General features: G+C 46.3%; 1 protein-coding gene and 1 non-coding gene across 2 annotated transcripts in view; one reads left to right on the top strand and one right to left on the bottom strand.

The window, feature by feature from the left end:
- Window positions 1-14412, bottom strand: part of GIPC2 (GIPC PDZ domain containing family member 2) — a 66395-nt gene that overhangs the window by 38506 nt on the left and 13477 nt on the right. The window lies entirely within an intron of this gene.
- Window positions 5923-6004, top strand: TRNAS-UGA (transfer RNA serine (anticodon UGA)). Its single transcript has one exon. It is a non-coding gene; the product is annotated as a tRNA-Ser (tRNA).

Below are 14412 nucleotides of genomic sequence, written 5' to 3' on the forward strand. Positions count from 1 at the left end.
GTTCCTTGAAGCCATTAGATTTTTATTAAAACATGTTTTGTTTTTTTAATTTAAACATTTTAAATAAAATGTTTTTCTCTACCTCCAGCCGCAACCAGCTCCAGCTCGGAGGGCTCAATTTAGTGCACAGGTATGTGAAAAATGACAGCCATGACCCTAGGGACTTACCCTAACAGGGTCTTCTTAAATTTAATTAGTTTGGCGTAACCAGGGGGTCTGTTACTCTGACGGTTATCCCTCCACACCCAGGGGGCCATACCTCCGATGGTCACCCCTCTACACCAGGGGGCCATACCTCCGATGGTTACCCTTCCACACTAGGGGGCCATACCTCCGATGGTCACCCCTCCCCACCAGGGGGGTCATACCTCCGATGGTTACCCCTGCACTGGGCTACACCCAAGGTGGTTGCCAATTAAAAGTAACTTCAAGGACCCAGTAAAAAACTTATTTAATGTCAATAGTACGAATTATGATGCACAACAATAGCTATAGTTTAGGATTACATTTAGTATTAAGAAAACCCATTAGTAAATAACTATATTACATTCTGTTATACACGTTTGAAGAAATGGCAACCTCCCCCCCCCCCCAAAAAAAAAAAAAAAAAAAAAAAAAAAAAAAAGCAAAACAACTTGTTAGTGTATTGCAAACCACCTGTTACATAGTGGCTTGGAAGCACTTGTATGCATCCCACTCCTAAGCAATCATGTCATTTAGGGTTACATAATAAGGCAAGGCCAGTGACAGTAACAAAGTACAACACTGGCCTAAAAATTGGAGCCCCAGACACACCAGGTCCTCTCTTCTACTCGTACTAGATCACTCAGCTAGTTAGACATTTATGTACAGTATTGTACTTATGTTGGGACTATGCATGAAAATCCCTTTATATATATATATGTACAGTGGCGGATCCAGGTTTTGCGGGGCCCTGGGCAATTGACTTTGGCGGGGCCCTACTTACTGGGGGTCTCGCACTTCTAACCTGTACTTCCCAACTGTTGAAGACTAGAAAGAGGGAACAAAATGTGCGGCACGCGCAGCGCGCCGCAGCAAATTAGGCCCCGCCCACTTTTATGTTGACTCCACCCATTCTCATTCAATTTTCATGTGATTCCACACAGTATAATCCTCCTACAGTCACCCGTAAATTATATCTCCCCCCCATTTTCATATACACCCTTCATCTACCCCTAGTTTCATGTCCCCCCCCTCTATCTCTGTCCCCAGTTTCATGCCATTCTCCCCCTTTATCTGCCCACAGTTTCATTTCCCCCCCCCGTCTCTGCCCCAGTGTCATGCCGTTCTCCCCCCTTCATCTGCCCTAGTGTCATGCCGTTCTCCCCCTCCATCTGCCCCAGTGTCATGCCGTTCTCCCCCCCTTCATCTGCCCCAGTGTCATGCCGTTCTCCCCCCCTTCATCTGCCCCAGTGTCATGCCGTTCTCCCCCCCTCCATCTGCCCCAGTGTCATGCCGTTCTCCCCCCCTCCATCTGCCCCAGTGTCATGCCGTTCTCCCCCCCTCCATCTGCCCCAGTGTCATGCCGTTCTCCCCCTCCATCTGCCCCAGTGCCATGCCGTTCTCCCTCCTCCATCTGCCCCAGTGCCATGCCGTTCTCCCTCCTCCATCTGCCCCATTGCCATGCCGTTCTCCCTCCTCCATCTGCCCTAGTGTTATGCCGTTCTCCCCCTTCATCTGCCCCAGTGTCAGGCCGTTCTCCCCCTCCATCTGCCCCAGTGTCAGGCCGTTCTCCCCCTCCATCTGGCCCAGTGTCAGGCCGTTCTCCCCCTCCATCTGCCCCAGTGCCAGGCCGTTCTCCCCCTCCATCTGCCCCAGTGCCAGGCCGTTCTCCCCCTCCATCTGCCCCAGTGTCATGCCATTCTCCCCCTCCATCTGCCCCTGTGCCATGCCGTTCTCCCTCCTCCATCTGCCCCAGTGCCATGCCGTTCTCCCTCCTCCATCTGCCCCAGTGCCATGCCGTTCTCCCTCCTCCATCTGCCCCAGTGCCATGCCGTTCTCCCTCCTCCATCTGCCCCAGTGCCATGCCGTTCTCCCTCCTCCATCTGCCCCAGTGCCATGCCGTTCTCCCTCCTCCATCTGCCCTAGTGTCATGCCGTTCTCCCCCTTCATCTGCCCCAGTGTCAGGCCGTTCTCCCCCTCCATCTGCCCCAGTGCCAGGCCGTTCTCCCCCTCCATCTGCCCCAGTGCCAGGCCGTTCTCCCACTCCATCTGCCCCAGTGCCAGGCCGTTCTCCCCCCTCCATCTGCCCCACTGTCATGCCGTTCTCAAACACACACACACACACACTCACCATTCCTCGTTCCCTCGCAGCTCTCTCCCTCAGACACATATTGTAGCCGCGATGTGATGACGTCATCACATCGCGGCTACAAATGCCGGAGGCCGGAGCTCAGCGTTAAAGCCGGAGCTGAGCTGTGACAGCTCCGGCTTTAAACGCCTATGTATTTCATCTCATCGGCGTCCTACCGCCGATGAGATGAAATACATAGGCGTTTAAAGCAGAAGCTGTGAGCTCAGCTCCTGCTTTAACGCTGAGCTCTGTTGGAGTCGGGACATGCCGACCGGGACCATTTTGTTAGGTCCCGGCCGCGCCGCGGGGCCCCGCTAAGCGCGGGGCCCCGGGCGGTTGCCCGGCTCGCCCGGCCCTGGATCCGCCCCTGTATATGTAACAGCATGAAATTAAAGGTGCTCTAAAAGAAACAATAACTTACATGGCTCACCCTAAATACTGTACAAGCAATAATACTAAGTCATACCAGCTCCAGAATAATCCAGAGTCGGTAATAAGGAAAGACCTAGCAGCTGAATTATACTGTTATAGGACCCCACTGAGAAATATCCCATCACATAGTATATACCATAGTAATGGGACCGGCTGCAGTGTATGATGTAACATAACATAATGGTGATACATATACTTATCTGGATACAGACTGTAAATGCTCTTAAGACACCGGCTACATGAAGACTAAGAAATACAATAATCCGATGCAGTATTTGTCTGATGTCCATTGTCTAAGTGTGTTGGGCCCTAATACAGAGGTCATAAATAGAGCAGTAGGAATAACAACACAAGCAAAAATCTGTCTGCCAATCTGTTCCATCACACCAGATTACCCCCAGCCGCAAGCACTGGCTCAGGGGAAACTAACCACCATGTTCCCCACTGTTTACAATTTCAACCAGCTCCAAGAACCCCCCACCAATTATAAATGACCTGTATACAGTATGGCCAGTATATGCAGTATGACCTGTATACAGGCCTGAGAAAGTACATAGAAATGATCAACTTTAACTTATCCCCAGCATGGCCAGTATTAGCAGAGCTGGAGACATATACAGGGAGTATCAGTGCGGCCTCCATTACCCTCACCACACTGTACCAGGCTGTCTCTCTCTCACCACAGGACCTCCATTACATGTGTCCTCTCAGCTCCACCATAGACAGACCCTCAGTCCCCAGCACTCATGAACAGCCTGTATTATATAGTAGTATATATGAGATATCAGCCATGTCTGCAGTGTCTATGGTAAATACATGTATGGACATGTGTGACTGTATATATCCTGAGGTAATATTGCAATATATATATATATATATATATATATATATATATATATATATATATATATATATATATATCAGCAGTGTCTATGGTAAATTCATGTGTGGACAAGTGTGACTGTATATATCCTGAGGTAATATTGCAGTACATATACATGCACATATACACACATATATAAATATATACACATCAGCAGTGTGCAGTAAATACATGAGGGGACGCTGTAGCTGTATATATGAAATTTCCCCAATGTGGGACTATTAAAGGATTATCTTATCCTGAGAAATATAGTAATATACATATGATATATCAGCCATGTCTCCAATGTGTGGTAACTACAGGAGGAGACTCAGCCATGTCTCCAGTGTGGTAAATACTGTACATGAGAGGACTCTGTGACTGCAGACATCTTGTGCTAACACTGCATCATATACAGTATAGTTAGTGATACTACACTAGTAGTGCTGTGTAATGTGGTGACACCAGCGCTGTGTGAGGTGATAAATCTCAGTCTTATACTCCCTGATACAGCAGCCATGCTTCATCCAGGTCTTGTGATGAGAAAGAGGATGAAGATGGAGGAGACAGGAAGTGACATCTATTCCTAACTCCTCCCTCCCTACAGTAACACACTAAGCACCATACACTAAAGCAGAACATACACAGATATATACTCCTACTACAGATATATACTCCTACTACAGATATATACTCCTACACAGAACATACAGATATACACTCCTACAGCAGAACATACACAGATATATACTCCTACTACAGATATATACTCCTACCCAGAACATACACAGATATATACTCCTACAGCTGTATATACACTAAAGCTGAATATACACCGATATATTCTTAAAGCTGACCCAGTCTGTATAAATCTACTCAACTACTGCACAAAGAAGAAACTGCAGGAGTTATTGGTTCCCCCATCCCAAAGTCATGTCCCCCTTTGCTGATGGCTCCGGGGGTGTCTGATTATGTGTGAAGCAGAGGAGTTGTGGGGCAGCAACTAGACCAAACAGCTAAGGCAGAAGAACAAGGGGCATTATTTTGAATTAAGGATCAGGATTAGTCTGAAGACACATGGTAGTTCTCAAGAGTATCTGAAGGCAGTACAGAGAGACCACCTGTTTGTTTTTTTTTTTGTTTTTTTTTTATAGATTCTTTATTTATAAGAAAATAAACCGAAAAAAAAACATCACAAAACAATGAAGTACAGGGAGAAAACCCAGGTATTGGAAGGAAACAGGGCAGAACAAGTAAAAACAAAACAGGTCAAAACAAAAACATTCAGGTGAAGGTAAACCCGGGGCAACCGAGGACAAACAGCACGGGGAAGAGAAGGGAAGGAGGAGAAGAGGGAAAAACAAAAGGAGATAGAAAGGGGTTAAAAAAAAAGGGGGGGGGGGGGTGAGGAAAAAGAGACTTCAACCCCTGAAGGCGGGGGACAAGGTCCAACACAGGGCCTCAGTCCATCATGTCCCTGTATGCCTGAGAACCCTGGAAGAGAATCCACAGCGTCCAGACATCCATGAAAAGCTCCACAGATATCCCTGAGGGACACCGTAAGATCCTCCATGCTCTGAATGTCCTCCACTTTACGGATCCAATGACGGAGAGAAGGTGGATTGGGCGATTTCCAGAGCGCCGGAATACATGCCCTAGCGGTCATGTGCCGTAGAGACGACCTCTGATAGGCACGGAAGGAGAAGTCCGAGAAGTGGAGCAGGAAAAGGGCTGGAGAGTAAGGAAGAGGGGACTGGAAGATTTGAGTAAGCAGCCTATGGACATCCTTCCAAAAATCTCTCAGCCCAGAACAGCTCCAGAAAATGTGAAACAGTGTCCCCTCCTCCGTGCCACAGAGAGAGACCACCTGTTACCACACAACCCATGCTAGAAAAAAGAGGTCACTGTGATCATGCAACTTATTGAAGAAGGTGAAAGCACGATAAGGAAAGGCACTGTGAGGAGACTACTACTGCTCTGGAGGGGATGGTCTTTCGAATAAAATGGGTCCAGAGAAAAAATGTAGACTTTACACACAATTAGACATATCTAAAGTTGCAGAATAATCACTCTGGGGGCATCTGAAATCCAAAAACTTGAACGCATAGCTGACACCTGCGCGGGGATTTCAAGTCCATCGCCTGAACTGCTCGGCCACGACCGCACCCTGCTGTACATTAACTCACATTCATCACTTTCATTTGGTTTCACAGAAAGAGAACTCATATTTTAAAGGAAATACAAATACGGAAAAATTTACTTCTACCATTGTGTTACCGACAAAAAGTAGACAGAAAACACCACACCTCTGTGTGTAGTTGTGGCCGAGTGGTTAAGGCGATGGACTTGAAATCTATTGGGGTTTCCCCGCGTAGGTTCAAATCCTGCCAACGACGGGTTAAGTTTTTGTGTTTAGGATGCCCTAGGACAGATGGAAGATGATGGGAATCTAATGGGTACTCAACCTTTGGACTCCAATTTGAGTTAGGGGGTTGTACCATTACAAATACTTAATCTCTAGTCACAGAATAGGGGGTAAGTGTCAGCAATTTAGAAAACAGGGACCCAAAAGTCCCCCTACAGCCACCCAGAGAATAAAGCACCAATACCTTTATAGAACATGGAAGAGCTTTTAAATAGTTTCTACGTTTACGTTCCATTCCATAGTACAATAGTTATTGGAGTTTGCGTTGTTATCTGCAATACCACACACCACCTGTGCACCAGTGTGGCACTGTTTATACAAACCTACACAACATCTATTAAGGTGCTGGACTCTGATAACTTTGAGGGTTTTCCGATACAAGTTGTGCCAGCTATGAGTCTCTGGAGGGTTTTGGACGTCAGAAGACACTAAGTTTGGCAGACAAACATCTGCTTGTTTGTAAGGTCTATTCCTTAGCCCATTAAAAGCTATGGATCACATTGCATTTGTGCTGTATGCCTATTGTGTACACTGCTAAAGTTTCCTATGTACATATTGAACATGTCCGTACAGTTACAGAAGCCTCCTGGGGCCAAAACTGTGTCCCTTTGGGCTCTGACTGGCTGGTAAACATAGAACGGTGAGATTGACAATGTTTTCTCATACAAGTATAAAAATATATACCACCAAGCATACAGGGTTTTTTTACAGTGAGACCCTATGGGTCTGTAGCAGACATATACTGTATGTCCCACTTTAGAGATTATACAAAAATTGGGGCAAAGACAGTCAATGGTAGAAAATAACAAAAAGAAACCTTACTTACCTGCCGAATCCCCCACTGCCGATACGCCGATGCTTCCCTCTGGTCTTTACATATTGGTGCACCACTGAGGATGGGGGTAGTAAGCAGTGGGGTGTAAGTAACACATCCTTTAATTATTTTATGCCATTGCCCCAATTTTTTATGAGCCCTACAACCAGAGGCAATAAACCTGGTGTGAAGATAGCCATACACGTTTCATTTTCCCTGTTGGAAACCATCCAAAATAGAAGATGTGCTACGTAGTCGGCAGGAGCCGAAACTGCACGGGGAAACCCCAATGGATTTCATGCCCATCGACTTAACCACTTGGCCACTACTACACATGGATGGGAGATGTTTTCTGTGTACTCTTTGTCGGTAGAACAATGGCTCTTATTCTTACAGTTGAAGAAAACGTTCCATGTTTGGCTTTCCCTTCCAATTCAGGTTCTCGCTCTTTGAACCAAATGAAATTCTTGAATATGAACAAGACAGTATAAGGTTGTAAGTCATTGTGGCCAAGTGGTTAAGGTGACGGACTAAGAACAGATGAACAAATTTAGGGTTATTCGGTTTGGAAAAAAAGATGGCTACAAAAAAATCTAATCACAATGGATGGGAAAGTAGAAGAAATTTTTAAAGGGATTCTACCATTAAAACCTCTTTTTTTGTGGATAAGACATTGGAATAGCCTTTAGAAAGGCTATTCGTCTCTTACCTTTAGATGTGATCTCCGCCGCGCTGTTCCTTAGAAATACCGGGTTTACCGGTATGCAAATTAGTTCTCTCACAGCAATGGGGGCAGTCCCCAGCACTGAAAATACAATGGGGGCGTCCCCACTGCTGCTCGGGGACACGACCCTGCGACGCCTCTATCTTCGGCTGGATCCTCCCCTTCTCTGTCGTCTTCCTCCTGCGTCACTTCCAACGCCTGCACAGTTGGCTCTGCCAGTGAGACACCAGCAAAGCCGAGTGCGAATGCCGGTCGGCGGCCATTTTTGGGAGGCCGCTCCTGCATTGAACTTCAAGAGCAAGAGAGGCCTCCCAAAAATGGCCGCCGGCGCAGTCGGCTCTACTAGTGTCTCACTGGCAGAGCCAACTGCGCAGGCGTCGGAGGTGACGCAGGAGGAAGACAACAGAGAAGGGGAGGATCCAGCCGAAGATAGAGGCGTCGCAGGATCGTGTTCTCAAGCAGCAGTGGGGACGCCCCCATCACATTTTCAGCGCTGGGACCCGCCCCCATCGCTGCCAGATGACTCATTTGGTAAAAACTGGTATTTCTAAGGAACGGTGCGACAGAGATCACATCTAAAGGTAAGAGACGAATGGCCTTTCTAAAGGCTATTCTAACGTCTTATCCACAAAAAAAAGAGGTTTTAATGGTAGAATCCCTTTAAGGATCTTTATTACACCTGTGACAGATTCAAGGAGACATCTTTGACACCTAAAGGATGGAACATTTTACCAGTATCATACATGGGGATTCTTTACTGTAAGAGCAATGAGGCTATGGGTCTCACTGTCATAGGATGTTGTGATGGTGGATTCATTGTACACGTCCAAGAAGGACTCGGCTGCCTTTCAAGAAGGTTACAGGTTTTAGATTTTTGGTTATCCAGGGTTTATACTGATTCCTGGATTTGGGGTCTAGAAGGAATTTTTTTTCCCAGCCAAATGGGATTTTTTTTGCCTTCCTCTGGATGAACTCTGTAGGATTATAGGTTGGCCTTGATGGACTTGTGTCTTCATCCAACCTCATCTACCAAGCGTCCTGGTATTCCATCCAAAGTCTACGGCACTGATGGAATGGGCCTAGTGATTTTGAATGGCGTACGTAGAGACATGTCTGCCCACCACTGCATCTATATGGGATGGGAAACCAGGGTTCCCCATTGTGGCGAGTGGCAGGGGTCCCGGCCATCAGACAACCACTCACTTTGCATTTACCACCTAATCTTCATTCGCCATAACTTCCTGCTACCGGTATATTTTTGGAGCTTGTATATGGGGGTTAATACCATCACTAAGGAAAGCTTTATTGTTCTCACTGTGCTCACAACTTGTCTCATGTCTTAGTTTTTATAGCAGAGCCGCCTTTGTCTTCTGTCTTTTGACTCCATGGTGATTAGTACAAACCAAATCTTATCATTGCCAAGGAACAAAGAGAACAAAAACTTATGACTCACAGGACTCGCAGGTGAAATGAGATCTCATGTTATTGGAATTTGTGTAACCAGCTCAAAACGAAAGAGATTTGGGATCACCATTGCGAGAACACTGTAGGTAGTCGTTCACATTAGACCAGTATAGGATGAAACACCGACAGCCGTCCAGACTCCCTATAAACACACAATGGGAGCTGCCGCTAACTTTGATAGAAACCTATTGTATCCTTTCCCATTGCAGGAAACAATTAGCTACACCTAGAACCTTCTCAAAATATCCCTATATGTCTCTGTGGATACTGATTCCATCTTCTCGCCGTCCGACAGTGACAACCATTTGTAATGCATTTTTCTTATACAAAGCCCAGGAAGCGTTGTAGAGAAGAGGAGTTAGTGGCCGCCGTACAGGTCCTTGTCCCCAACCCCCACTAGGGTCAGTTGTTTATGGGAAACCGACGTCACACTACTTAACACAACACACCAAGAATTGTCACTACTTATTTATTATGCTTACTTGTATAGCGCCATCATATTCCGCAGCGCTTTACAGACATTGACAGTCACTGTCCCATGTAGGGCTCACAATCTACAGTCCCTATCAGTATGTCTTTGGTGTACATAGTCTGTAAATTTTGTCGCTACTTCAGCATAGTATATAAGGTTTGTTGCTATTCTTACATCCTACTAATATTATAAAACTCGAAGTTTGGATGTTTGTGTGTTTGTTCCTCCATCACGCAAAAAACGGCTGAACGGATTTGAATAAAATTTGGCACATAGATAGATTGTAACCTAACACATCGGCTACTTTTTATCGCAGTAAATGACATGGCTTCACAACTGTTATGAATTTACGTTCACATACTATATTACACTGCTCTTGGCAGCAGCTTATCTCAGGTTATGATAACGCCAGGTTATTATCTCTCCGTGTAAAAACACTCAGCTGACCCTCAGTGCATTGTGTACATGCATTTGCATATTATCTGATCTGTTCCAGGCAGTGCTGACACACTGGATGGGAAAACACCTTTAATCCAAATTGGCAGTTTGCTACTTTTAAACATGCCAGGAAAAAGAAAATCTAATTTGTTGCAAAATTCTAAAACAATGATAGCTATGAATGTAGCCAGAAGTCACAGAGTTCTCCTCAAGCGGAGCTGAGGGGGATCATCGGCATCAACAACACGCTCATTATATGGCGTCCCAGCGAGCTGCTGAGATGCCGAAACAATCACAGGCACAGCGCAAGGAATCAGTTCCGCGGCAGCCCAGCTGTGGAAACGCCGGAGCAGGCGGATCATCAACGCCAACAACACGCTTATTATATGGCGTCCCAGCGAGCTGCTAAGATGCCGAAACAATCACAGGTATGGTGCGAGGAACAAGTTCAACATCAGTACAGCTGAAGAGCTGCCAAAATGCCAGAGCAGGCAAACCATCGACAGCAGCAATTTGCTGAATATAAGCAGATCATCAACGCCAACAACACGCAGACGAAGTCACGGGCAGAGGCTAGTAGTCTATATGGTTTGTTGCCAGGGTCGGACTGGCCCGCCGGAGCACCGGGGGATCCCCCGGTGGGCCCCCGGGCCCGGACTATACTGCTAATCATTTTAGCATAGGCAGGGGCCCGATCGGGCCCCTGCCTATGCTAAAATGATTTCAATCGGGCCCCTGCCCATGTCAGAGAAGGATTAGGGGAGGCGCTTAGGGCGCCTCCCCTAATCCTAAGAACCAGCGCAAGGAGAGCTACTGATCTCCTTGCGCTTGTTCAGCCATCTACGTATCAGCGTAGGTGGCGTCATCACGCCGCCTACGCTGATACACAGATGTCTGACAGAAGAGGATGCGTCAGCAGCGGGAGCAGCAGAGCGCGGTCGGACGGTAAGTATAATAACTTTTTTTTTTTGTTTTATTATAGGCTGCTGCCTGCTGGAGTATCTACCAGCAGGCAGCGGCCTATTTACCAACCCGGACCTGCTCACTGCCGCCCCCGCTTCCCCTTGTACTTTAGGCCGCGGCGGGCGGTAGTGAATAGGCCCGGGCCAGGCCGCGATCCCACTGCCGCTAATATTATACTCAGGGGTCTTTTCAGACCCCCGAGTATAATAATCGGGGCCCCAGGGGAGGTGAGGGAACATAATAAACAGTGTTACTCACCTCTCCGGGATCCGGTGTTACTCCTAGCTGGCTTCGGGGCTATATGTTAATGCCCAGACGTCACGTGGTCTGGAATATTACCATATAGGCCCGAAGCCTGTTCTAGCAGTAACATATAGGCCCGAAGCCTGTGGTAGTAGCAATAGCCTGTTACTGCGAGCACAGGCTTTGGGCCTGTATGGTAACAGGCTGTTACTGCTACCACAGGCTTTGGGCCTATATGTTACTGCTAGCTCAGGCTTTGGGCGTATATGGTAATATCCCAGACCACGTGACGTCTGACACATTACCATATAGGCCCGAAGCCTGCTAGAAGTAACATCAGATCCCGGAGAGGTGAGTAACAGTGTTTATTATGTTCTCTCACCTCTCCTGGGGCTCCGATTATTATACTCAGGGTCTGAAAAGACCACCGAGTATAATAATAGTTCATGGGTGTGCAACTGTGGGGCATAATAGAGCTTGAAAGGTCCACTGTGGCCCCTGTAACCTCTATTATGCCCTACAGTGGCCCCCCTGCAACCTCTATTATGCCCCACAGTCTATTGTGCCACCGTGGGGCATAATATAGGCTGCAGGGGCTGTTGTGATATATATATATATATATATATATTACTGTATATATATATATATATATATATATTACTGTATATATATATATATATATATATATATATATGGTGTGGATGTGTGGAGAAGTGAGGAGTCAAAGATGTCTGTGTTTCAAACTTTACAGAGTCAAGTCACAGCTGGAAGAAGTGGTCATGGCGGTCCAAAGGGAAGAGACGGGAAATGTGGGAAGACGTCTCCTGTGAGTATTACTGCACAAAATATGACTGCATTGTATTTATTGTAATGTTGTGATTTATTGTAATGGTACTGCTAGCACCCCCAATCCCCCCGCTGTCTGAGGTGGACAATCGAAAGATGCCCCCAAATCTTTCAATTACTACAACTCCCAGCAGCTCCAGATGCCCTGGAACTGTTGAGAGTTGTAGTCCACCCACCCCATAGATGATGTCCCACTCTATTGTTATGCTGGTGCCCTTTTCTAGAGCTCCAGCATAACAATATCCAAGTTTCAGAAACGCTGAGGACTTAGGGTATGTTCACACATCAGTATGCCATCCGTCCGTTTGAATTCAGTTTGACACTTCAAAACGGACTGATACACATACTGATCTCTACTCTGGTTACAATTGCTACTTTTAATCCCCTTATCTGTCCTCTAGGGTCGGAGAGCGTTTGCTATCAGTATACAATCAGCATGTGCCTCAGTCCGTTTTGAAGTGTCAAACTGAATTCAAACGGACGGATGGCATACTGATGTGTGAACATACCCTTATCTGCCTGAAAATGGCTGACACCTGGCAGACTTCATTATGTTAATGAGGTCTGCCACTGTCTGTGTGTAACCGCCATTTTGATAGTCCACCTCTCCGTCATTCTGGTCCCATTGTGGACCTGTATGACGGAGAGCTTGCCGCTGTTGTGAACCTAGCATAAGGCTATGGCTACACTATAACTTTTGTCATACAACCAAAGATGTCGCCCTGTGATTCTTTCACTCATGTTAGTGAATGGAGTCACATTGCAACCTGAGGGACCCAATGCGACTCTATTCACTAATGTGAAAGAGTCCCAAAGGGACACTGCGATCTTTGGTTGCATGAAGGAAGTAGTAGTGTAGCCATAGCTGTTTTGCACACTGTATTGTGCGTGAAAATGCACTTTAAACGTGTATAATGGCAAAAACTGGACGGGCGATATTACATATGGCAGTAGGGTGGGCCCCTGGAAATAATCCCACTGGTGGGCCCTAGGCACCCCAGTCCGACCCTGTTTGTTGCTACTTCTCCATAATCTGCAGGTTTTGTTGTTACTCCATCGTCTACATCTTTTCTCTTTGTCGCTCCATACTCTTTAAATATTTTACTTTCGTCTGGTAACAGTTCATTGCCTCTCACCTCTGACACTCAAGACTAGACTTTGGCCCTCTCGGCTGCTGGGTCCTATAGCACCTCCTGTGCCGGCTCCTCTGGTATTTATGACCCGGGTAGAGTTTATGTTTGCCTACTATATACTGTAACCCCTGCAGAATGTGTTGGGACAATGTAAGCAAAGGCACAGCTTAACCTTAAAATAGAGAACTATGTCCTACATATAAAGAAGTTGACTACAGGCATTGTAAAACCTGGCATTTGTCATGGTGCCAACCATTCTGATATTTGCAAAGAAAACACTGGAGTGATTATACGGAAGGGGATTTTTAGTACCTGGGTAAATGTTACACAAATTATACGACAAATTTCACTGCATTGTATGTCATTGGTTTACAGTATACTTACTTAACTATAATATAGGTGGTGGTTTTACACTGTCTACCAATAAGTATTTGGACACTTGTGGTCCGAGCGGCAATTACAGCCTCAACCCTCCGTGGCTTTCCACAAGTCCTTGGATGACGGCTAGTGGTATTTTATTCCATTCGGCTTGGAGAAGACAGGTAAGTTCTTTCACTGATTTTGGTTTGCTGCTGCACCCCTTAGTTCAGCGATCCAACTTGCCCAGAGGTGCTCGATAGGGTTCAAGTCTGGGCTCTGGGCAGGCCAGCACAGTCCCTTAACATGATTATCACTGTCCCAAGCCATGGTAGACCTCGCTACATGACAGCTGGCATTGTCATCCTGGAAGTAACATTGGTCCGACCTATAGCACCGCCATATTGTAGGAATCATACTGGCGTCGGTGTTGAGCTTAACATGCATTGGGACCAAGGGTCCAAGTCCATACCAGGAGAAACACCCCCAGACCATAACTCCACCTCCGCTGAACTTTACTGGGTGTCCAAATACTTATTGGTAGACAGTATATACCAACACTAAGTACCACAATACTGCCCCTGTAGACTGGATCCTGGTGATGTCTCCATTAGTGCAAAATCTGTATCCATGCCCCCACCTACAATGTCCTTTTATAATACTGGTATCTTCATATTAGACAGACAGGTCAGGCACCAGGGTCTGGGTAATACTACACCCCCTGCACCCCCTATAGTTACATATCGGGTGCAATGTAGAACTGGAGAAAAATTTATGTTGACAATATCAGGTCTGGCTCGCTTGATCATCCTTGTGATTATATATGGGTGTGAAGCGTGTTGTAAGCAGCTTTATTTCCTGTATATGAAGGTAATATTTTTATAATTTGTTTCCTTGAATTGTCATATTGACAAAGAAGGCGTCT

Source organism: Leptodactylus fuscus, chromosome 9, assembly GCF_031893055.1.
Source record: "Leptodactylus fuscus isolate aLepFus1 chromosome 9, aLepFus1.hap2, whole genome shotgun sequence".
In the NCBI taxonomy this organism is placed as follows: Eukaryota; Metazoa; Chordata; class Amphibia; order Anura; family Leptodactylidae; genus Leptodactylus; species Leptodactylus fuscus.